This window comes from Pan paniscus, chromosome 2, assembly GCF_029289425.2.
Source record: "Pan paniscus chromosome 2, NHGRI_mPanPan1-v2.0_pri, whole genome shotgun sequence".
NCBI classification, from domain to species: Eukaryota; Metazoa; Chordata; class Mammalia; order Primates; family Hominidae; genus Pan; species Pan paniscus.
This window is the reverse complement of record NC_085926.1, coordinates 134,779,237-134,802,985: the sequence shown is the minus strand read 5'-3', so window position 1 is coordinate 134,802,985 and position 23,749 is coordinate 134,779,237. Positions and strand designations below refer to the sequence as shown.

Genomic DNA, 23,749 nt, shown 5'->3' with positions numbered 1-23,749 from the left:
GCCATTCCAACTTCATAACATTCTAAAAAGAACATATCTCTTATGAAAGGTTGCTATAAAGAGCCCAGAACCTTTTCTCCCTCTACAAACCCCTTAACCTTGATGCCTAACTGTATTATCTCACTGTATTTCACTTCAGAAATATTTACTGGACAATGAGTGCACAGAGTAAGTATGCTAAGTAGTTTTAATACATTGTCATTAATCACCACAGCAAACTGATAAAATCAGTATTAATATCACCATTTTTAACTGAAGAAACTAAGGCTTCAAAGGTTTAAGTACGCTGGGTGCTGTGGCTCACACCTGTAATCGCAGCACTTTCAGAGGCCAAGGTAGGCGAATCACTTGAGCCCAGGAGTTGGAGGCCAGCCTGGGCAACATGGCAAAATCCTGTCTCTACAAAAAATTCAAAAATTAACCAGCCATGGTGGCATGCACCTATAGTTCCAGCTACGTAAGGAGCTGAAGAGTTATCAAGCCACTGTACTCCAGCCTAGGTGACAGAGCAAGACCCTGTCTCAAAAAAGTTAAGTAATGTGCCCTAGATTACAGCTGGAAAAGACAATTCCCTCCTTTTATAATTTCTATTATGTAAAATTTCAAACATACATTAAAGAAGAGAACAAACCCCTTAAACCCATCATGTAGCTAAAATCATCAACTCATGGCCACTTGTCCACGGCCACAATATCCATATTCTCACCCATTCCTGTTTCCTTGCTTAAGTATTTTGAAGCAAAAAACTTTTGTCTGTAAATATTTCAGTGTATACCTCTAAAAATTTCTGTAAATATTTCAGTGTATACCTGAAAAAATATTTTCATCCATAAATATTTAAGTAAATATCTCTAAAACATAAGAACTTCAGAAGGCGCAGTGGCTCACACCTATAATCTCAACACTTTGGGAGGCCGAGGTGGGCAGATCACTTGAGGTCAGGAGTTCAAGACCAGCCTGGCCAACGTGGTGAAAAACCGTCTCTACTAAAAATACAAAAATTAGCCAGTCGTGGTGGCAGGTGCCTGTAATCCCAGCTACTTGGGAGGCTGAGGCAGGAGAATCCCTGGAACTCAGGAGGCGGAGGTTGCAGTGAGCTGAGATCAGGCCACTGCACTCCAACCTGGGCAATAGAGTGAGACTCCCTCTCAAAAAAAGAAAAAAAAAAAAAGGTCAGGAGTGGTGGCTCAAGCCTGCACTTTGGGAGGCCAAGGCAGAAGGATCACCTCAAGACCAGCCTGGCCAACATGATGAAACCCCATCTCTACTAAAAATACAGAAATTAGCCGGGCATAGTGCCACACGCCTCTAATCCCAGCTACTCTGGAGGCTGAGGCACAAGAATCGCCTGAACCCAGGAAGCGGAGGTTGCAGTGAGCAAGGCTGCACCACTGCACTCCAGCTTGGGCCACAGAGCAGGACCGTGTTTCAAAAAAAAAGACAAGACAAGAACTCAAAGCTGTACTCTATCATTCTCATTAAGCTATACTTTCTTATAGAATAAATAAAACCCAAGGTACCCTCTGATCTCAAACTACTTAATAAAAGGTAACATTTCAGAACTTTCAAATGCATATGACAAGGGATAGCTCTACTGGATGCAGCCAACTTAATCATCCCTCTTTCTTGAAACTGCTGGTTTCCTTACCCCTATATTAAATTGGTTTCCCTCCCTCCACGCCACCTGCTTCTGGTTTCCATTTCTGGCTCCTCATTTTCCTTCCACTGAGCCATCTGCTCTTCTCACATATACCCTCTCTCTAGATAGCTCGTTCATTATTATGACTTCATCGTATCACCTCTGGCCTAGACTCTGTAATTTGAATTGTGTTCTCTAATCCAAGCTACTGTTCCTCAACATTTCTACTTAAATATCTTGCTATCACCTCAAACTGAACATCCATCAATCTCCAAAAATTGAATATGCATCATCTCCAAAAATCCAGCTCTTCTATCCTCTTTACCAATCTATTAATTATAATTGTAAATCATTATCTTCCAATTCACCCAGGCTCCCCTTAAGTCACACATCAATTTGTGTTGGTTTTTCTCTTGAAATGTCTCTCATCCATCCTTTTCTGTTCCATTTACACTGACATCACTAAAACTCAAGCCTTCAGCAACTCACCTAAATTATCATAAGAGCCCTTGGTTAAAATTCAACTATCTCCATTTCAGTCGGTTCTGTATAATAGATTCCCTCCAACAACATATCTACTGAATGACTAATGTATCCTAAGCACTGGCCAATTAATGCAGGGATACAACAGTGAGCAAGACAGACACCTCTTTCTAGCAGAGGAAATTAAATTTTTTCAAATAAAATAATTATAGGTTGCAAAAAATGCTGTGACAAAGATTAACACAGCGCTACCATAAAGGACAGAGAATATGAGTGCTACTCTAATTACAGCTTTTAGTTAGAGAAAAAAAAATTTAAGTGGGCATTTTAAGGATGAAGAGGAGGCAGTCATGTAAATATTTAAAGTAGAGTGCTCCAAGCAAAAGAAACTGCAAAGTACATAGGTTCCAGCAGGGGAAAAAAACGTCTCACGTTACACAAAATGACCGTGTGGCTAGAGATGTGGCCAGAGAACAAGGGCAAAAGTGGTACAATGTGAGGTTGGGAGAGACACAGGCCAATTTTATTCTACATGTAATAAGAAGTAGGCTGGGCATGGGGGCTCATGCCTGTAATCCCAGCACTTTGGGAGGCCAAGGTGGACAGATCACATGACGCCAGTAGTACGAGACCAGCCTTAGCCAACATGGTAAACCCTGTGTCTACTAAAAAACACAAAAAATTAGCTGGGTGTAGTGGCGCATGCCTGTAATCCCAGCTACTTGGGAGGCTGAGGCACAAGAATTGCTTGAACCCAGGAGGCGGAGGTTGCAGTGAGCTGAGATCACACCACTGCACTCCAGCCTGGGCAACAGAATGAGACTGTCTTTAAAAACGTCATGTAATAAGAAGGGTTTTAAGCAAGGAAATTATAATCCAACACAGGCTGTGAAAGAGACTGCTAGTATTCACTAATGACTGTGTTCTCTTCATTAAGACACTGCTATACTACACTTCCCAGCCACCCCTGCAATTAGATAAGATCACATGACTCAGTTCTGACCAATGGAACTGAATGGGTAAAAGTGATATATAGTGATATAAGCCACTTCTAGCCTGGACCCTAAAATCTTTCTCCACACACACTTCCCCTTCCAAAACAATCTGAGAAGCCAAAGCTGATTATGGTGGTGACATAAGATACAGGTGCCTGTGCTCCAAGTGACTGCATAAAGCAAAGGTGCCCCTCAACACACACACACACACACACACACACACACACACACACACACACACACACAGTGATGTGGGAAAGTAATGTAAACTTTCATTGTATTATGCTGCCAAGTAAGAGGTATTGTTGTATCATTAATGCAGAAATCTTAAAAACATTTCTCTGGCTGTTGTGTGCTGCTGTGTGAAGAATGAGTTAAATGGACAGACAAAAGTAAAAATAAAAAGACCTGTTCAGACTCAACAAAAACATAACCCAAATGAAAAATGGGCAAACGAACAAAATAGACATTTCTCGAAATATATACAAATAGCCAACAAGCATATGAAAAGATGCTCATCATCACTAGCCATTATGGAAATGCAAATCAAAACCACAGAGATATCACCATTAAGATAGCTACTATTTTTAAAAAAAACACGCAGGAAACAAGTGTTAGTGAAAATGTAATGATATTGGAACTCTTATGCACGGTTGGTGTAATGTAAAATGGTGCAGCTGCTATGGAAAACGGTATGGTGGTTCCTCAAAAGATAAAAAATAGTTTACCATATAATCCAGCAATTCAACTTCTGGGTGTACATCAAAAAACTGAAAGCAGGAACCTGAACAGATATTTCTACACCCATGTTCATGGAAACACTATTCTTAACAGCTAAAATGTGGAAGCAACCCAAGCTGTTCATCAACAAATGAATGGATAAACAAAATGTGATATATATAAGCAATGGAATATTATTCAGCCTTAACAAGGAAGAAAATTTTGACATGTGCTACAAAACGGATGAACCTTCAAGACATTAAGTGAAATAAGCCAGCCACGGAAAGACAATATGATTCCATTTATATGAGGTACCTAGAGCAAACAAATTTATACAAACATAAAGGAGAAACATGAAGAATAGTGGTTGCCAGGGGCTAGGAGGAGGGAAGACTTGGGGAGTTGTTAGTATGTATACAGTTTCAGTTTTACAAGATGAAAAAGTTCTGGGGACTGGTTGTACAACAATGTGAATATACTTAATACTGAACTGTATACTTAAAATGGTTAAGATGTTCAACTTTATGCTTATGCAGTTTACCACAATAAAAAATAGAAGCTGGGCGTGGTGGCTCATGCCTCCAATCCCAGCACTTGGGAGGCCGAGGCGGGCAGATCATGAGGTCAGGAGTTCAAGACCAGCCTGGCCAATATGGTGAAATCCCGTCTCCACTAAAAATACAAAAATTAGCCGGGCGTAGTGGCGTGCACCTGTAGTCCCAGCTACTCAGGAGGCTAAGGAAGAAGAACTGCTTGAACCCAGGAGGCAGAGGTTGCAGTGAGCCAAGATTGCACCACTGCACTCCAGCCTGGGTGACAGAGTGAGACTCCATCTCAAAAAAAATTAAATAAAATAAGAGGCCAACAGTGTAAGTGAAGAGATGATGGCTGTTTGACTTGAGTAGTATGGTGATGCAGATAAAGAACAGAAGACTTCAAGATGTATTTGGAGGTAGAAAAGACAGGATTTGCTGATGGACTGGAAGTATGTGAGAGTTAGAATGAGGAAAAGAAAGGTATCAAGTATGACACCTTGGCTTCTAGCTACTGAGTGGATGGCAATATCATTTAATGAAATGAGAAAGACAGGAATGAACAAATGTAGGGTGGAGCGCAGAAAGCAGACCTGGAGTGTACTTTAAGAATGAAGGGATCAAGAGTTTGTTGGCTGGGTGTGGTAGCCTAACACCCGTAATCCCCACACTTTGGGAGGCTGAGGTGGAAGGACTGCTTGAGACCAGGAGTTCAAGACCAGCCAGGGCAAAGAAGTGAGAACCCCATCTCCACAAAGGGTCAAAAAATTAGCTAGTATGGTGGCACACACACCTAGGTGGTCCTAGCTACATGGGAGGTTGAAACATGAGGATCCCTTGAACCTAGGAGATCGAGGCTGCACTCTAGCATGGGTCACAGAGCAAGACCCTGCCTCAAAAAAACAAAGTTTGTTGATTGTCTTAAGTTCAAGATCCATGAGATATCAAGTGGCAACATCAAGGAAACACATTCTCACTGTTCTGGAGGCCAGAAGTCTGAAATCAAGGTACTTCAGCAGGAACGTGTTCCTTCTGAAGATGCTAGGAAGAATCTGCTCTAGGCTCCCTCCTAGTTGGCTTGTAGATAGTCATCTTCTCCCTGGTGTTCTGTCTCTGTGTCAAAATCTCTCCCTTTTTTAAAAGGCCCGAAGTCATGCTGGATTAGGGTCCACCCTAATAACCTCATTTTAACTTGTTTACCTCTGTAAAGACCCCACTTCGAAATAAGGTCACATTCTTTCTTTTTTTTTTTTTTTTTGAGACGGAGTCTCGCTCTGTCACCCGGGCTGGAGTGCAGTGGCATGATCTCGGCTCACTGCAAGCTCCACCTCCCGGGTTCACACCATTCTCCTGCCTCAGCCTCCTGAGTAGCTGGGACTACAGGCGCCCACCACCACACCCGGCTAATTTTTTTGTATTTTTAGTAGAGTCGGGGTTTCACCGTGTTAGCCAGGATGGTCTCATTCTCCTGACCTCGTGATCCACCCATCTCAGCCTCCCAAAGTGCTGGGATTACAGGCGTGAGCCACTGTGCCCGGCCTTTTTTTTTTTTTTTTTAATATTCTTTAAGTTCTAGGGTACATGTGCACAACGTGCAGGTTTGTTACAGAGGTATACATGTGCCACGTTGGTTTGCTGCACCCATCAACTTGTCATTTACATTAAGTATTTCTCCTAATGCTATCCCTCCCCCAGCCCCCCACCCCCCAACAGGCCCCAATGTGTGATGTTCCCCTCCCTGTGTCCATGTGTTCTCATTGTTCAACTCTCACTTATGAGTGAGAATATGCAGTGTTTGGTTTTCCGTCCTTGTGATATTTTGCTGAGAATGGTGGCTTCCAGCTTCATCCATGTCCCTGCAAAGGACATGAACTCATTCTTTTTTATGGCTGCATAGTATTCCATGCTGTACATGTGCCACATTTTCTTTATCCAGACTATTATTGATGGACATTTGGGTTGGTTCCAAGTCTTTGCTATTGTGAATAGTGCACATAAGGTCACATTCTTAAGTACTAGGGATTAGGAATTCAACATATCTTTTTGAGGGTGATATAACTCAACCCATAATATCTGGCTAAACAACTCTTTATTTTAGATTCTGTTACAGTAATTGGTGTGGTCTCCATTTTCCTGACTAGGCTTTAATTGAAAGCGTATATCTATTTTCTTTCATTTTTCCAGGATACCCATAGAGCCTCTCATTCTGCAAAATCATGTTCCTTGATTCTGGGAATTTTTCTTGAATATTTTACTGATAATTCCTTCTTTTCTCTGATGTCTACTAGTACTTCTGTTATTTGGAAGTTGACCTCTGACGGACCTTTTAATTTTCTTTTCTCATTTATTTTCCATCTTTTCCTCTACTTTATGAAAGAACTCCTTTACTCTAACTTCAACCTTTCTATTGAGTGTTCTATTGAGCCTTTTTTTGTTGTTGTTCTGATTGTTCCCAGTTTGTTTTCTACTTCTTTTAAGAGGAGGTTTCTTATATGAGAAGCTTTCTTCACATGTCTGGTGATCCTTGATTATCTCCTCATATTTAAAAGGAGGGCCATAAAAGCTATTGTAAATAACACAGATTCTCTTCTTGGGTTAGTAAGAGAACCATCCTCCAAATTCCTACTTGATTGCCAGAATTCTGGAAGCCAAAGAGAAGAGGCCTCAGTAACGGTCTCAATATTGAGCATTTTAACTTAATTCAGTGTTTTCTGTAGAACGCTTGACCTCCAATTGTGTCTAGAGCCCACCCTCAGTGTCAGAAATAATAGTCAGTCTTCTTGCTGGGGTACTCAAGAAGGCAGTAACTTGGTGATACAAACTAACGAAGGAATCTAGACTCAACCTTTCTTAAAAAAAAAATAGCTTTATTGAGATACAACTCAGATTATCATAAAACTCACTCATTTAAAGTATACAATTCAATGTTTTAGTCTATTCAGAGTTGTGCAACTATTACCACAATGAATTTTAGAAAATTTTTGTCACCCCAAAAAGAAACTCCATACCCTAGAGTCACTTCCCATTTCCCTCTAACCTCCCCTACTCCCAGTCCTATGCAACCACTCTATCTCTACAAATACACAATTTCTGGATACTTCATACAAATGGAATCATACAATGTGGTCTTTAGTATACTTAGCACATTTGTTTGTTTTTGAGACAGAATCCCACTCTGTCGCCCTGGCTAGAGTGCTGCGTTGCTATCTTGGCTCACTGTAACCTCCACCTCCCCAGTTCAAACGACTCTCCTGCTTCAGCCTCCCGTGTAACTGGGATTATAGGTGCCCGCCACCACATCCGGCTAATTTGTGTGTTTATAGTCGAGATGGGGTTTCACCATGTTGGCCAGGCTGGTCTCAAACTCCTGACCTCAAGTGATCTGCCCGTCTTGGCCTCCCAAAGTGCTGGGATTACAGGTGTGAGCCACCATGTCCGGCCTACTTAGCATGTTTTAAAGGTTTATCTGTGTTATAGCATGTATCATACAATACTGTGGTCGTTTGTGACTGGCTTCTTTCACAGCATAATGCTTTCAAGGTTCATCGTGTTATAACATGTATCAGTTCTATATTCCTTTTTACTGCCAAATAGTATTTGTGTGGATATACATTACATGTAACCATTTATCAGCTGATGGACATCTGAGTTGCTTCTACTTTGGGGCTATTATGACTGAGCTGCTTCTTAAACAGATTTTCAAGAAATCCTCCTGTTTTTAGCACCACCCTCACCTCCTCCCTGCCAAAAATACCTGATGCTGCCAATTCCTGAGCCTAAGCAGTATTTTCTACTTTTGCTCCCGCCACTTAGGATTGAACATTTTTAAGTCCACTAAGAAGTTTCCCATCAGTTCACTCGCTTTCCAGTTTCCAGATTTTATTGTTGCCATCTTTTCTTTCATTCTCTTTACCTGTGTAGTTCAAATCTTCTAAAAGTATCCTTTACTGTCACCTTGCTGGGCTATCAAAGGGAGTAAAAGTAAATGTGTCTTTCACTCAGCCATCTTTATTTAGAAGTCCTTTCAATTATTTTTAGCCTTCATTCTTTCTCATGTATAGATTTGAAGGCTATAACTCTTCCCCTAAGCATGGCTCTATACACATCCTTTAAGTTATACTATATTTTCATGGTTCTGTTCTAAATAGTTTAATGTTATTTCTTCTCTAATCCCTGAATTTCTCAGGAATATATTGCTTATCTTCAAACAGCTGACAATTTTCTAGTTTTTTTGGTAATCCATTTCTCGCTTAATTCCAACATGTCAGAAAACACTCAAGAATTGATTATTTTGATCTTTTTTATTGTCCAGCATGTGTCAATTTGGGAAAAACTTTCATAGGCACTTAAAAACAATCTGCATTCTGTAGATATTAGGTGAAATGTTCAATGCATGTCAATTAGATTCATTTGATAATTATAGTGTTTAAATCTTTTATGTATTTTTGTCTCATTATTCTAATTACTCAGAGAGGCAAGCTGAAATATCTCATATTATGCTTATGGATTTGTCTAATTCTCCTTTTAGTTTTGTCCATTTTTTGCCTACCATGCTGGCAAAGATTAGAAAGAATGATAACACAGAGTTAAAAAACACTGTGGTAAAGGTGTAAATTGGAATGTCTTTTCTAAATAGCAGTTTGGCAACAGTCAGCAACATTTTAAATAAACATCTGTATCTTTGAAACCAGTTATTTTACATTTAGAAATTGATCTTAGGCAGGAAGGGAGATCCAGACAAGCTCTTCATGGATACCAAACACTGCTTAGCAGTTACACTGATTCGTAAATTCTCATTGTAGCCTTACAGCTATCCTTTGACTAAGTATTACTCTCATACTAGAGATGAGAAAAAAATGAAGTTTTTAGCCACCTAAAAAAAATACGTATATTCTTTGTAGGAATAAAAGTAGAAACAGCTCTATTAAAGAAAATCAGGAACTTTATAACAGAGACAAAATAGGCAAAGTTTTTTGGTTTAAAAAAAAACAAAAAACCTTTAGATTTATATATACACTGACACGGAAGGATGTTCATAAAAGCCAAGCTAGAAAACAAAGTATGGTAGTTTGTATTTCTGTGGGATCGGTGGTGATATCCCCTTTATCATTTTTTATTGCGTCTATTTGATTCTTCTCTTTTTCTTTATTAGTCTTGCTAGCGGTCTATCAATTTTGTTGATCCTTTCAAAAAACCAGCTCCTGGATTCATTAATTTTTTGAAGGGTTTTTTGTGTCTCTATTTCTTTCAGTTCTGCTCTGATTTTAGTTATTTCTTGCCTTCTGCTAGCTTTTGAATGTGTTTGCTCTTGCTTTTCTAGTTCTTTTAATTGTGATGTTAGGGTGTCAATTTTGGATCTTTCCTGCTTTCTCTTGTGGGCATTTAGTGCTATAAATTTCCCTCTACACACTGCTTTGAATGCGTCCCAGAGATTCTGGTATGTTGTGTCTTTGTTCTCGTTGGTTTCAAAGAACATCTTTACTTCTGCCTTCATTTCGTTATGTACCCAGTAGTCATTCAGGAGCAGGTTGTTCAGTTTCCATGTAGTTGAGCGGTTTTGAGTGAGATTCTTAATCCTGAGTTCCAGTTTGATTGCACTGTGGCCTGAGAGATAGTTTGTTATAATTTCTGTTCTTTTATATTTGCTGAGGAGAGCTTTACTTCCAACTATGTGGTCAATTTTGGAATAGGTGTGGTGTGGTGCTGAAAAAAATGTATATTCTGTTGATTTGGGGTGGAGAGTTGTGTAGATGTCTATTAGGTCCACTTGGTGCAGAGCTGAGTTCAATTCCTGGGTATCCTTGTTGACTTTCTGTCTCGTTGATCTGTCTAATGTTGACAGTGGGGTGTTAAAGTCTCCCATTATTAATGTGTGGGAGTCTAAGTCTCTTTGTAGGTCACTCAGGACTTGCTTTATGAATCTGGGTGCTCCTGTATTGGGTGCATATATATTTAGGATAGTTAGCTCTTCGTGTTGAATTGATCCCTTTACCATTATGTAATGGCCTTCTTTGTCTCTTTTGATCTTTGTTGGTTTAAAGTCTGTTTTATGAGACTAGGATTGCAATCCCTGCCTTTTTTTGTTTTCCATTTCCCTTTGAAAACTGGCACAAGACAGGGATGCCCTCTCTCACCACTCCTATTCAACACAGTGTTGGAAGTTCTGGCCAGGGCAATTAGGCAGGAGAAGGAAATAAAGGGTATTCAATTAGGAAAAGAGGAAGTCAAATTGTCCCTGTTTGCAGACAACATGATTGTATATCTAGAAAACCCCATTGTCTCAGCCCAAAATCTCCTTAAGCTGATAAGCAACTTCAGCAAAGTCTCAGGATACAAAATCAATGTGCAAAAATCACAAGCATTCTTATACACCAACAATAGACAAACAGAGAGCAGACTGTGGTATTGTTATGACAGTCCTCAAAGACTAATACATCTGTCAATAAAATAATTAAAGAAAATGTCCCAGAACTAATGAATTTTACAGATTCAGAAGGTACACAAATATCCAAGAAAAATTGTTAAAAATAGACGTAACACCAAGCTACAACCTTATGAAATTTCAGAATATAGGAAACACAAAATTCCAGAAAAGCAAAACATTTTTACGATCAAGAATCAGAATGTCTTCAGACTTCTCAAAAGGATGACAAGCTAGAAAACAATGCAGCAAGGCCTTCAGAATTCTGAAGGCAAATTATTTCCAACCTAGAATCCTTAGCCAACCAAATCAAGCATGAACATGAAAAAAAGTTTTCATTAATGCAAGATTTCAGTCTTCCACAGGAATCTATTGTATGATATACTCCATCAAATGGAGAGGTTAAACAAAAAACAAAACAAACAAAAACACTATATGATTCATGGAAAGGGAAAAAAAAGATTTAACACAGGAGAAAGACAAAGGGAGTCGCTAGTTTTATCAGAAAGGAAGAAATGCCAGGAAACTACTATGTATCAGCCATAGAGGGCCAGATCAAGCAGATTCAAAAACTGCTAGATAAAGACAGCACAATTCTACTCCAATGTGTATATACAGCCAGGAGAAATGAGTGTATAAGTTCATTAAAGACCTGTAAACGGGCCGGGCGTGGTGGCTCACGCCTGTAATCCCAGCACTTTGGGTGGCCAAGGTGGGCGGGTCACCTGAGGTCAGGACTTCGAGACCAGCCTGCCCAGCCAAGATAGTGAAACCCCATCTCTACTAAAAATATAAAAATTAGCCAAGTGTAGTGGCAAGTGCCTGTAATCTCACCTACTCGGGAGGCTGAGGCAGGACAATCACTTGAACCTGGGAGGCAGAAGTTGCAGTGAGCTGAGATCGCACCACTGCACTCCAGCCTGGGTGACAGAGCAAGACTCTATCTCAAAAAAAGGTGAAAAAATGTAAAAAACTGTAAATGAATGTTGACAATAGCTTTATTCACAATAGCCAAAAAACTGAAAACCAAATGTCCAATTTTTTAAAATTACATTATATTCATCCAATGGAATACTACCATCACTGAAAAGGAACTACTGCTGCACTCTACATCATAAATGAATCTCACAAACACAATGTTAAGCAAAAGTAGCCATCCACAAAAAGGTATACAAGCTGTATGGTTACTGTATTAGTCCACTTTCATGCTGCTGATGAAGACTGAACAATTTACAAAAGAAAGAGGTTTAATGGACTTACAGTTCCATGTGGCTGGAAAGGCCTCACAATCATGGCGCAAAGTGAAAGGCATGTCTCACGTGGCGGCAGACAAGAGAGCTTGTGCAGGCAAACTCCCGTTTTTAAAAATCATCAGTTCTCATAAGACTTATTCACTATCACAAGAAAAGCACAGGAAAGGCCCACTCCCACGATTCAATTACCTCCCACCAGGTTCCTCCCACCACACACAGGAATTGTGGGAGCTACAATTCAAGATGAAATATGGGCGGGGACACAGCCAAACCATATTATTCCGCCCCCGGCCCCTCCCAAATATCATGTCTTCACATTTCAAAACCAATCATGCCTTCCCAACAGTTCCCTGAAGTCTTAACTCATTTCAGCATTAACTCAGAAGTTCACAGTCCAAAGTCTCATCCAAAACAAGGCAAGCCCCTTCTGCCTATGAGCCTGTAAAATCAAAAGCAAGGTAGTTACTTCCTAGATAAGATGGGGGTACAGGAATTGGGTAAATACAGCCATTCCAAATGGGAGAAATTGCCCAAAACAAAGGGGTTAAAGGCCTCTAGCAAATCCAAAATACAGCAGGGCAGTCAAACCTTAAAGCTCCAAAATGATCTCCTTTGACTCCATGTCTCACATCCAGGTCACGCTGATCCAAGAAGTGGATTTCCATGGTCTTGGGCACCTCTGACCCTGTGGTTTTGCAGAGTACAGCCTCTCTCCTGGCTGCTTTCACAGGCTTGCATTGAGTGTCTGCAGCTTTTCCAGGCGCATGGTGCAAGCTGTCAGTGGATCTATCATTCTGGAGGCTGGAGGATGGTGGCCCTCTTCTCACAGCTCCACTAGGCGGTACCCGAGTAGGGACTCTGTGTGGGGGCTCTGACCCCACATTTCCCTTCTGCACTGCCCTAGCAGAGGTTCTCCACGAATGCTCTACCCCTGCTGCAAACTTCTGCCTGGGCATCCAAGCATTTCCATACATCTTCTGAAATGCAGGTGGAGGTTCCCAAACCCCAATTCTTGACTTCTGTGCACTTGCAGCATCAACACCACATTGCAGCATCAACACCAAGGCTTGGGGCTTGCACCCTCTGAAGCCACAGCCCAAGCTCTACACTAGCCCCTTTCAGCCACGGCTGGAGCAGCTGGAATGCAGGGCACCAAGTCCCTAGGCTGCACATAGCACAGGGACATTGGGTCTGGCTCACAAAACCACTTTTTCCTCCAAGGCTTCCACGCCTGTGATGGGAGGGGCTGCCATGAAGACCTCCGACACGCCCTGCAGACATTTTCCCCATTGTCTTGGGGATTCATATTCAGCTCCTCATTACCTATGCAAATTTCTGTAGCCAGCTTGAATTTCTCCTCAGAAAAGGGGATTTTCTTTTCTATCACGCTGTCAAGCTGCAAATTTTCCAAACTTATGCTCTGCCTCCCTTGTAAAACTGAATGCCTTTAACAGCACCCAAGTCACTTCTTGAATGCTTTGCTGCTTAGAAATTTTTTCTACCAGACACCCTAAATCATCTCTCCCAAGTTCAAAGTTCCACAGATCTCTAGGGCAGGGGCAAAATGTTGCCAGTTTCTTTGCTAAAACATAACAAGAGTCACCTTTGCTCCAGTTCCCAACGAGTTCCCCATCTCCATCTGAAACCACCTCAGCCTGGACTTTATGGTCCATATCACAATCAGCATTTTGGGCAAAGTCATTCAACAAGTCTAGAAAGTTCCAAACTTTCCCAACTTTCCCACATTTTCCTGTCCTCTTCTGATCCCTTCAAACTGTTCCAACCTCTGCCTGTTACCCAGTTCCAAAGTTGCTTCCACATTTTCGGGCATCTTTTCAGGAGCACTCTACTCTACTGGTACCAATTTACTGTATTAATCTGTTTTCATGCTGCTGATAAAGACATACCTGAGACTGGGCAATTTACAAAATAAAGAGGTTTAATGGGCTTACAGTTCCACATGGCAGGGGAGGCCTCACAATCATGGCACAAGGTTAAAGGCATGTCTTCTCACATGGCAGCAGATAAGAGAAGAGAGTTTGTGCAGGGAAACTCCCGTTTTTAAAACTATCAGATCCCACAAGACTTATTCACTATCACAAGAACAGCACGAGAAAGGTCCACCCCCATGGTTCAATTACCTCCCACGAGGTTCTGCCAACCACACGTGGGAATTGTGGGAGTAACAATTCAAGATGAGATTTGAGTGGGGACACAGCCAAACCATATCAGTTACATTTATATAAAGTTCAAAAACAGGCAAAAATAATTTATGGCGATAGAGGACAGAATAGTGATTACCTTTGAGAGGGAAAGAGACACTGATTGGAGGGGGCGCAAGAGAGCCTTTTCGAACACTAAAAATGTTCCACATCTGGATTTGAGTGATGACTACACAGATATCTACAAATATAAACATTCTATACATTTAAATTTGTGCAGTTTTCAATAAACATTTAAAGATACTTTCTCTAAAAAATTTTTAATTTTGTTTTTTTTAGACAGCGTCTCGCTCTGTCCCCCAAGCTAGAGTACAGTGGCGCGATCATAGCTCACTGCAGCCTCGACCTCTTGGACTCAAGCAATCCTCCCGCCAGCCTTGCAAGTAGCTAGGACTACAGACGCTCACAGCCAAACCTGGCTAATTTTTTTTTTTTTACTTTTGTAAAGGCCGGCTCTTGCTATATTGCCCAGGCTGATCTCTAACTCCTACCCTCAAGGCATCCTCCCACCTCAGCCTCCCAAAGTGCAGGATTACAAGCATGAGCCACCATGCCCAGACTAAACAATTTTTTAAAAAAAAATTAGTAAGCTTTTTAGTTGGATCCACAACAGGAATTAATCAAAAGGAAAAAATGTAAAGCCTTATACACAAAGATCTTTATTGCAGAATTTACAATAGCAAAACACATACACACACCTGGAAATAACATTTAATAAATGAATGCCATGCCAACCCTGGATTTCTCTGGTGTGAGAGAAATTAATATTTGGCATCTGTCTGATACTAGTAGCCAAACTTAATGCTGATTAACCTAAAGGAGCCATCTGCCCTGAGGAAGAGCATGATCACAGACACCAAAGCAAAAAAGGGCTAAGCTATTCAAGGCTGAAAGAGGAAAGAGACAAAAGCAAGAGATGAAGTGAGACGTAGGCAAAAGCCAAATCATGCAAGACCTCACAGGCCTTTTTTTTTTTTTTTTTAAAGACTATAGCTAAGAAATGAAAAGAAAAAATAAAGTAACTGATTTCCCTGGGCAGCAGAATTACTGGGAGACAGGGGTTGTACACTAAATATTCTAAATGTTTCTAAAAATGAAAATATATTATTCAAGAGCATGTAGTACTTGCAAATGATCAAGCATTTCCAAAGAAAACTGCCCAGCCCTATTAAATTTATAAAATATTTCTGCAATACAGCTGGAATAATTACAAGGTATACAACATATTACAGTATTTGTTGTATCTATTATTTGAATTGATCTACACACTAACATATGAAAATACGTGCTAAAATTTTTGGAAGAAAAGGATTTTTTTTTTTTTTTTTTTGAGATTAAGTCTCTCCTTGTCACCCAGGCTGGAGTGCAGTGGCATGATCTCGGCTCACTGCAACCTCTGGCTCCTGGGTTCAAATGATTCTCCTGCCTCAGCCTGCCAAGTAGCTGGGATTACAGGCATGCACCACCACGCCCAGCTAAATTTTGTATTATTAGTAGAGACAGGGTTTCACCATGTTGGCCAGGCTGGTCTCGAACTCCTGACCTCAAGCGATCCACCTGCCTTGGCCTCCCAATGGGATTACAGGCGTGAGCCACTGCGCTGGGCCAGGATGATTCTTTAAAAAAAATAAAAATAAAAAAAAAACTTTTGAGAAACATCCATTCTTTTAAATATTTCCACATATTTTCACTGCTTGTTTTATTCAACTGGCTGTTTGAACAAAAGCAAAAATTATCCATACCATATTCATGTCCAATTCAGCAACCATTACTTACAATTTCAGGAATAGAAACAAGAGAATCAGTGTTTTAACAGGTTTTTTTAACTGATAATTTAAACAAATAGAAAAAGCAACTATTAACAACCAAAAAATAAATGAAAAACAGACCAAGAGAATAAGCATTCCTTTCCCTCCACAGAGAGATTTTACCTGATAGCTTTCTATGCTGTCTTACAGCATTCAACTATTGTTACATACACATAAGAAAAATACGAAAGCAACCCTACATGGTTTCTGTTACAGAAACTTTAGAGTTAAGACGAAAAATAAACATGAAGAACAAACATATAAAAGCACTCTAACTCACCAAATGGAACAAATGATTTTTCTTTCTTTCTTTTTTTTCTTTTGAGACAATCTCGCTCTGTCACCCAGGCTAAAGTGCAGTGGCGGGATCTCACAACCCCGCAACCCCTGCCTCCCGGGTTTAAGTGATTCTCCTGCCTCAACCTCTTGAGTAGCTGAGATTACAGGCATTCGCCATCACACTCAGCTAATTTTTGTATTTAGTAGAGACAGGGTTTCACCATGTTGGCCAAGCTGGTCTCGAACTCCTGGGATCAAGTTATCCGCCCACCTCAGCCTCCCAAAGCGCTGGGATTACAGGAGTGAGCCATCAGGCCTAGCGGAACAAATAAAAAAATTTTTTTTTGAGACAGAGTCTTGCTCTGTTACCCAGGCCGGAGTGGAATGGCATGATCTTGGCTCACTGTAACCTCTGCCTCTGGGGTTCAAGCCATTCTCCTGCCTCAGCCTCCCGGGTAGCTGGGACTACAGGCATGCACCACCACGGTGGGCTCATTTTTTTATATCTTTAGTAGAGATGGGGTTTCACCATGCCGGCCAGGCTGGTCTCAAACTCCTGGACTCAGGGGCTCCGCATGCCTCAGCCTCCCAAAGTGCTGGGATTACAGACGTGAGCCACCGCGCCCGGCCTCAACAAGATATTTTGTCTTGTCTTGCTCAACAAGAAGTGATGGTTCCTGACAGATGAACAAGAGGACAAAAAGTAGCAAAATGTGAAGGTGTTACAGTTCTAACACTCAAAAGAGAAAAAGAACATTACAGCTAGATCACTGCATTTAGTTATATGATAAGCCCTCCAGGTTTCCTCTAAATCATTACATTGTTCTGTATCCATATTCAAGGCCTCCAAAGATTAATTGGCATTATCAAGAGATTCAAAAAGACAAACTAAATTGCAGCAGTAAAACCTGTAAGAGATTCATTTTTTAGCAGATGATAGAATTCAATGGTAAACACTGGCCAGGTGCGGTGGCTCATCCCTGTAATCCCAGCACTTTGGGAGGCCAAAGCAGGCTGATCAACTGAAGTTAGGAGTTGGAGATCAGCCTGGCCAACATGGTGAAACCCTGTCTCTGCTAAAAATACAAAAATTAGCCAGGCATGGTGGCAGGCACCTGTAATTCCAGCTACTTAGGAGGCTGAGGCAGGAGAATCCCTTGAACCTGGGATGCAGAGGGTACAGTGATCCGAGACTGCCCCACTGCACTCCATCCTGAGTGACAGAGCAGGACTCCGTCTCAAGAAAAAAAAAAACTCAATGGTAAACATGACAATATTATTTTCGTTAATGGTGTTAATACACCTAACAAGCATAGGGGAAAGAAACTGTATATAGACTTTAAATCATTGTTTAAATAATTTACAATGTAAGGCTGGGCATGGTGGCTCATGCCTGTAATTCCAGAACTTTGGGAAGCCAAGGTGGGCGGATCACCTGAGGTCAGGAGTTTGAGACCAGCCTGGCCAACATGGTGAAACCCATCTCTACTAAAAATACAAAATTAGCCAGGTGTGGTGGCAGGTGCCTGTGATCCCAGCTCCTCAGGAGGCTGAGGCAAGAGAATTGCTTGAACCCGAGAGGCGGAGGTTGCAGTGAGCCGAGATCATGCTGCTGCACTCCAGCCAGGGCAAAAACTGCGAAACTCTGTCTCAAAAAAAAAAAATTTACAATGTAAATATGAAGGTTCCCCTGCCCTGAAGTTTTCAATCTATGAGAAGGCATAAATACACAAAATGCAAAATAATGTGAGGCAAATAAGGCAAAATTACAAGAGATGAGAAGTAGTATGGTTTCATAAACACACAGAACTTGCGTCAGAAGATCAAGGGCTGAGTCTTTGTTCTGCCCCCATCACTAAATGTTTGAATTTTGGTGCATCTAGTCTATTTGTATTTCAGTTTCCTTATCTATAAAACACAAGGTTGGATTCCAACATTCCAGCAATAATGCTCTATAATTCTATGATTCAAGTCCACACAACATTAAAAACCAAGGGAATACTAAAATAATAAGGGGTATGGGTTTAAAGGAAAGCAACAGACCAGGCACAGTGGCTCACCCCTATAATCCCAGCACGTTGAGAAGCCAAGGTGGGAGGATCGTTTGAGGCCAGGAATTCAAAACCAGTCTGAACAACACAGTGAGACCCTATCTCTACAAAAAAAAAAAAAAAAAAAAGCCAGACATTGATGCACACCTGTAATCCTGGCCTTCGGGAGGTTCAAGTTACAATGAGGAGCTGTGATCAGGCCACTGTACTCCAGCCTGGGCAACAGAGCGAGATCCCGTCAAAAAAGAAAGAAGAAAGAAAGAAAGAAAGAGAGAGAGAGAGACAGAGAGACAGACAGACAGACGGACAGACGGATGGATGGACGGAAGGAAGGAAGGAAGGGAAAAGAAAGAAAGAAGGAAAGAAAGAAAGAAAAGCAAGCAAGCAACATAGGGAACAGGAAAAACATTTGGAAGGCTGCACCAAAGGACCAAAAGCGAAAATTCAACAAATTTTACTTCATTTGCTACTTGGTAATTTAGGAGAAAAAAAAATTTTAAAGACTAGGCAACCTGGACGGGCACAGTGGCTCACGCCTGTAATCCCAACACTTTGGGAAGTCGACGCATGTGGATCACCTGAGGTCGGGAGTTCAAGACCAGCCTGGCCAACATGGTGAAACCCCATCTCTACTAAAAATACAAAATTAGCCAGGCGTGGTGGCATGCACCTGTAATCCTAGCTACTCGGAAGCCTGACACAGGAGAATCACTTGAACCAAGGAGACGGAGGTTGCAGTGAGCCAAGATGGTGCCACTGCACTCCAGCCTGGGTGACAGAGTGAGATGCCTCAAAGAAAAAAAAAAAAGAAGAAAGAAAGAGGCCGGGCACAGTGGCTCACACCTGTAATCCCAGCACTTTGGCAGGCTGAGATGTGTAGATCACCTGAAGTCAGGAGTTTAAGACTGGCCTGACCAACACGGAGAAACCCCGTCTCTACTAAAAATACAAAATTAGCCAGGCATGGTGGCGCATGCCTGTAGTCCCAGCTACTAGGGAGGCTGAGGCAGGAGAATCGCTTGAACCCGGGAGGCAGAGGTTACAGTGAGCCAAGATCGCACCATTGCACTCCAGCCTGGGCAGCAGAGCGAGACTCTGTCTCAAAAAAAAAAAAGAAAGAAAGAAAGAAAAAGGAATGATACGAAGGTACAAAAATACAAAGAGTAAATAAGAATTAGAGATTGGTTTGGTTAGAGTGGACAGCTCCTATAAAGAAATAGTGCTGGCACTGATTAAAAAAAAAGAAAGAAATAGTGCTGGCCCCAGAAAAACAGGTTTGAGCAGGCTGTTATTAGGCTATGAATTCTGAACTATACTCTGAAGATAACAGAGAGTTATCACTGGTTTCCGAAAAGTGAAGAATGTGTTTGAAGCATAATTCTAAGATTTAGGAAGACATACTAAGTAGAGAGAAAAATCAAGCAAAAAAACCCAATTAAAGGCTAGTGAGTAGTTCAAAGATAAAAATGGCTGGCAAAAATCAGCCAATATTGTTACGCGCATAGAGATAAAACCAAAGTTTGTGTCTGGGTAATAGAAAGCATGGTAATGTCACCAAAACAAAGTCAGCATATGGAATCAGTTTTGAAGGGAAGACTATAAATTCTATCTTCATTAGAGTTTAAGGTGAGGATCAGCCAGACATAAAGTTTCCTTAAATCTTTAAATGTCATATTTAGCCTTGTTGTCTTCCTAACATCACAGTATTTATAGAGAATTTGTTAACTGCTCAGTGATTTCAAAAGTTCCCTTCAATTTTACTTATTAATGAAATAATCATTTAATTTTCTAGTGCAGATAAAGAACATTTGGTATTTTTCTATATTATAAAGGTAAATTCTAAAAATTATTAAACCATGATTTTAAAAATGAACTGTATCTGTATTCATTAAGTCAAGTCTTCCTGACAAGTGATTTATAATAATCACATCAAATATACCTTCAGCTTTGAAAAACACATGGTGAAAAAGTAAAATAAGACAAAGTAAAAGTACAAAGCAATGAAAATGTAAAACTCTAGAAAATTTTTGAAAAATGAATATAGGCCAGGCACGGTGGCGCACACCTGTAATCTCAGCACTTTGGGAGGCGGAGGTGGGCGGATTGCTTGAGGTCAGGAGTTCGAGACCAGCCTTGCCAACATGGTGAAACTCCGTCTCTACTAAAAATACAGGCCAGGCGTGGTGGCTCATGCCTGTAATCCCAGCACTTTGGGAGGCCGAGGCAGGTGGATCACGAGGTCAGGAGTTCAAGATCAGCCTGGCCAAGATGGTGAAACCCTGCCTCTACTAAAAATACAAAAATTAGTCAGGCGTGGTGGCAGGCGCCTGTAATCCCAGCTACTGGGGAGGCTGAGGCAGAGAATTGCTTGAACCCGGCAGGCAGAGGTTGCAGTGAGCCAAGATCCCGCCACTGCACTCCAGCCTGGGCAACAGAGTGAGACTCCGTCTCAAAAAAAAAAAAACAGAAGAAAAAGAAAAAAATATATATATACAAAAAAATTAGCTGGGCATGGTGGCACACACCTGTAGTCCCAGCTACTTGGGAGGCTGAGGCACAAGAATCGATTGAACCCGGGAGGCAGAGGTTGCAGTGAGCCAAGATCGTGCCACTGCACTCCAGCCTGGGCAACAGAGACTCTGTCTCAAAAAAAAAAAAAAAAGAAAAGAAAAAAACCCAGAACCATGAAGTATCACTAAATATCTCTTTTCTTTATTATTTTCCTTTTTAAATTTTTTTATATTTTCTTAATTTAGAGACAGGGTCTCATTACATTGCTTAGGCTGATCTCAAACTCCTGGCCTCCAGCTATCCTCCCGCCTTGGCCTCCCAAGTGCTGGGATTACAGGCTTGAACTACCCCGCCTGGTCTCCCTCAGTATCTAACAAAACATTACACATAGGTTTTTTTTGTTTGTTTCTGTTTGTTTGTTTGTTTGTTTTGTGACGGAATCTTGCTCTGTTGCCAGGCTGGAGTGCAGTGGCGATCTTGGCTCACTGCAACCTCCGACTCCCGGGTTCATGCAATTCTCCTGCCTCAGACTCCCGAGTAGCTGGGATTACAGGTGCGTGCCACCACGCCCGGTTAATTTTTGTATTTTCAGTAGAGACGGGGTTTCACCGTGTTGGCCAGGCTGGTCTCGATCTCCTGACCTCGTGATCCGCCTGCCTCGGCCTCCCAAAGTGCTGGGATTACAGGCGTGAGCCACCGAGCCCGGCCAACATTACACGTAGGTTTCAAATTTTATTTAGATGTACCTGAAAGCACTGCAGAAACCTGGACAAAAGATAATGCCTAGAAAAATAAATACACATTTTATTTATTTTTTTTTTTTGAGACGGAGTCTCGCTCTGTCGCCCAGGCTGGAGTGCAGTGCCGCGATCTCGGCTCACTGCAAGCTCCGCCTCCCGGGTTCACGCCATTCTCCTGCCTCAGCCTCCCGAGTAGCTGGGACTATAGGCGCCCGCCACCACGCCCGGCTACTTTTTTGTATTTTTAGTAGAGACGGGGTTTCACCGTGTCTGCTAGGGTGGTTTCAATCTCCTGACCTCGTGATCCGCCCGCCTCAGCCTCCCAAAGTGCTGGGATTACAGGCTTGAGCTACCCCGCCTGGTCTCCCTCAGTATCGAACAAAACATTACACGTAGGTCTCAAATTTTATTTAGATGGACCTGAAAGCACTGTCAAAACCTGGACAAAAGATAATGCCTAGAAAAATAAGTACACGTTTTAAAATTTAATACATGAGCCAACAGCTGAGTAGATGTGAACACTCTGCAAACTATGTTTATGGATATTATAGCCAATTTCCACAGATCACAATTTTCCCAAAGAAGTCTCAGAGTTTGTGGTCAAGATGAAAAGAAAGTACCATTTATCAACCAGTGCATATTACTATCAAGTTGTGAATGGGATGCCTATTTAAGAATATCACAGACTCCACCCCTCACAAGAAAATAAAGTGTTTTAAAAAGAAAAGAACGAATATTATTGACAATTACCAAACAAAACTTTCTTCTTAGGTTATTTCTCCGTTTACTGTGTGACCTCGCTGAAGGCTGAGAGTCTAGGCACACTGGTTTCCAGGTGCTGAAGAAATCGTTATAGTTGGTTTGTCATACGTCTATCAAAGTAAAATTTTAAAAATGAGTACCTTTTGGCAACACCCGTTTTGGGGGGACATTGAGCTGCTTTGCTCCCTACCCAAAGAGGAGTTAGGAAATTCTCTTTAACGTAATTCTTTCCTAATTTCTAGGGCTTCTTACCTAATCTAACGTGCATAATTATTTTCAGGTGACTCCGGGTCCATCAGTTTGACACCGAGAGCGTTCCTACGGTTACGTCCTCAGCCCTGAACAAAACCCAGCTTCCTGAGCTTCTAACGGCGAATTTAACTTGTATGTTAATACAGAAGAAAGGTTACAAAACCTATCGAAATGGTTTTTTGTTTTACCAAACATATTACAACTCAAGTCAAAAGTTCACAGCCCCAGCAACTCGCGTACGAATCTGAAGCAGGTCCAGACCATTAAAGTCGCAGCCCCAGACTAGAAAACGGCCGGTGGGTGGGGGGAGGGGAGAGGGCGCGTCCCGAAGATGTCCACCCGCAGCACCGCGCAGGCTGACGCCTCCCCTCCTCTCGGGCTGGAGGTGAGAGCGCCCTTCCTCCTACCACGTCCCTACCTTCCCGGCCTCGGATTACGCCACAGCTGGCAAAAGGACTTTTTCATGAGAAAACAGACAAGTCAACCAGCGCGCCGCACACTCGACCTCCCAGGTTCGCACGGGCGGCCGCCCGGGCTCTCAGCCCGACACAGCGCTCCAGGGGCTGACAAGGAGGCCGCGGGGTCACGCTCCCTGGGGCAACGGCCCGAGGGTCTCGCGGAATCCCGGTGCAGAAGTCTGGACCCTCCGAGCAGCCTCCGCGCCCCCTCCGGCTCAGCTCCGAGCCTGCAGACGGCGCCCCCGGGGCTAACTCAGAGCGAGAAGAGGAAGCGACGCAGCGAGTAACAGGCTGTATGGACGGACAGCGGACTGACGGGGGCGGGTGTGTGTCTGCCTGCCAACAAGGCCGTCTCACCTTCCCGCTGCCGAGCCGGGCAGCTCCAGCTCACCTGAGGAGGGCTCCAGGACGCCACTGCGGCCGCCGTGATGGCCGTAACGGCACGAGGCCTGCGCTCCGCCGCCGCCGCGTAGCTCTTGGGAGAGAGGCGGGGCACGCGCGGTGGGCAGGCGGATCCGCGCGGGCAGGAAACCCACTCTGGACCCAATCTGATAGGTTCAGTCGCCCCCTTCCCCGGTCCCTGACGCGACAACGGTCTCTGCCGCACTGGGATTGGGCGGGC

At 42.3% G+C, this 23,749-nt stretch overlaps 1 protein-coding gene across 7 annotated transcripts in view; it reads right to left on the bottom strand.

The window, feature by feature from the left end:
* NCK1 (NCK adaptor protein 1) overlaps nt 1-23,736 on the bottom strand; it is an 86,989-nt gene extending 63,253 nt beyond the window's left edge. For 2 of the 7 annotated variants that reach the window (XM_063602577.1, XM_063602576.1), the window contains exon 1: nt 23,485-23,721. The gene's annotated coding sequence lies outside the window, so the exon portion shown is untranslated. Of the gene's footprint in view, nt 1-23,087 lie in introns of all 7 variants that reach the window. The other 5 variants (XM_063602575.1, XM_055110515.3, XM_003822488.7 and 2 more) reach the window with 4 other exon arrangements.
* Nucleotides 23,737-23,749: the final 13 nt, after the last annotated feature.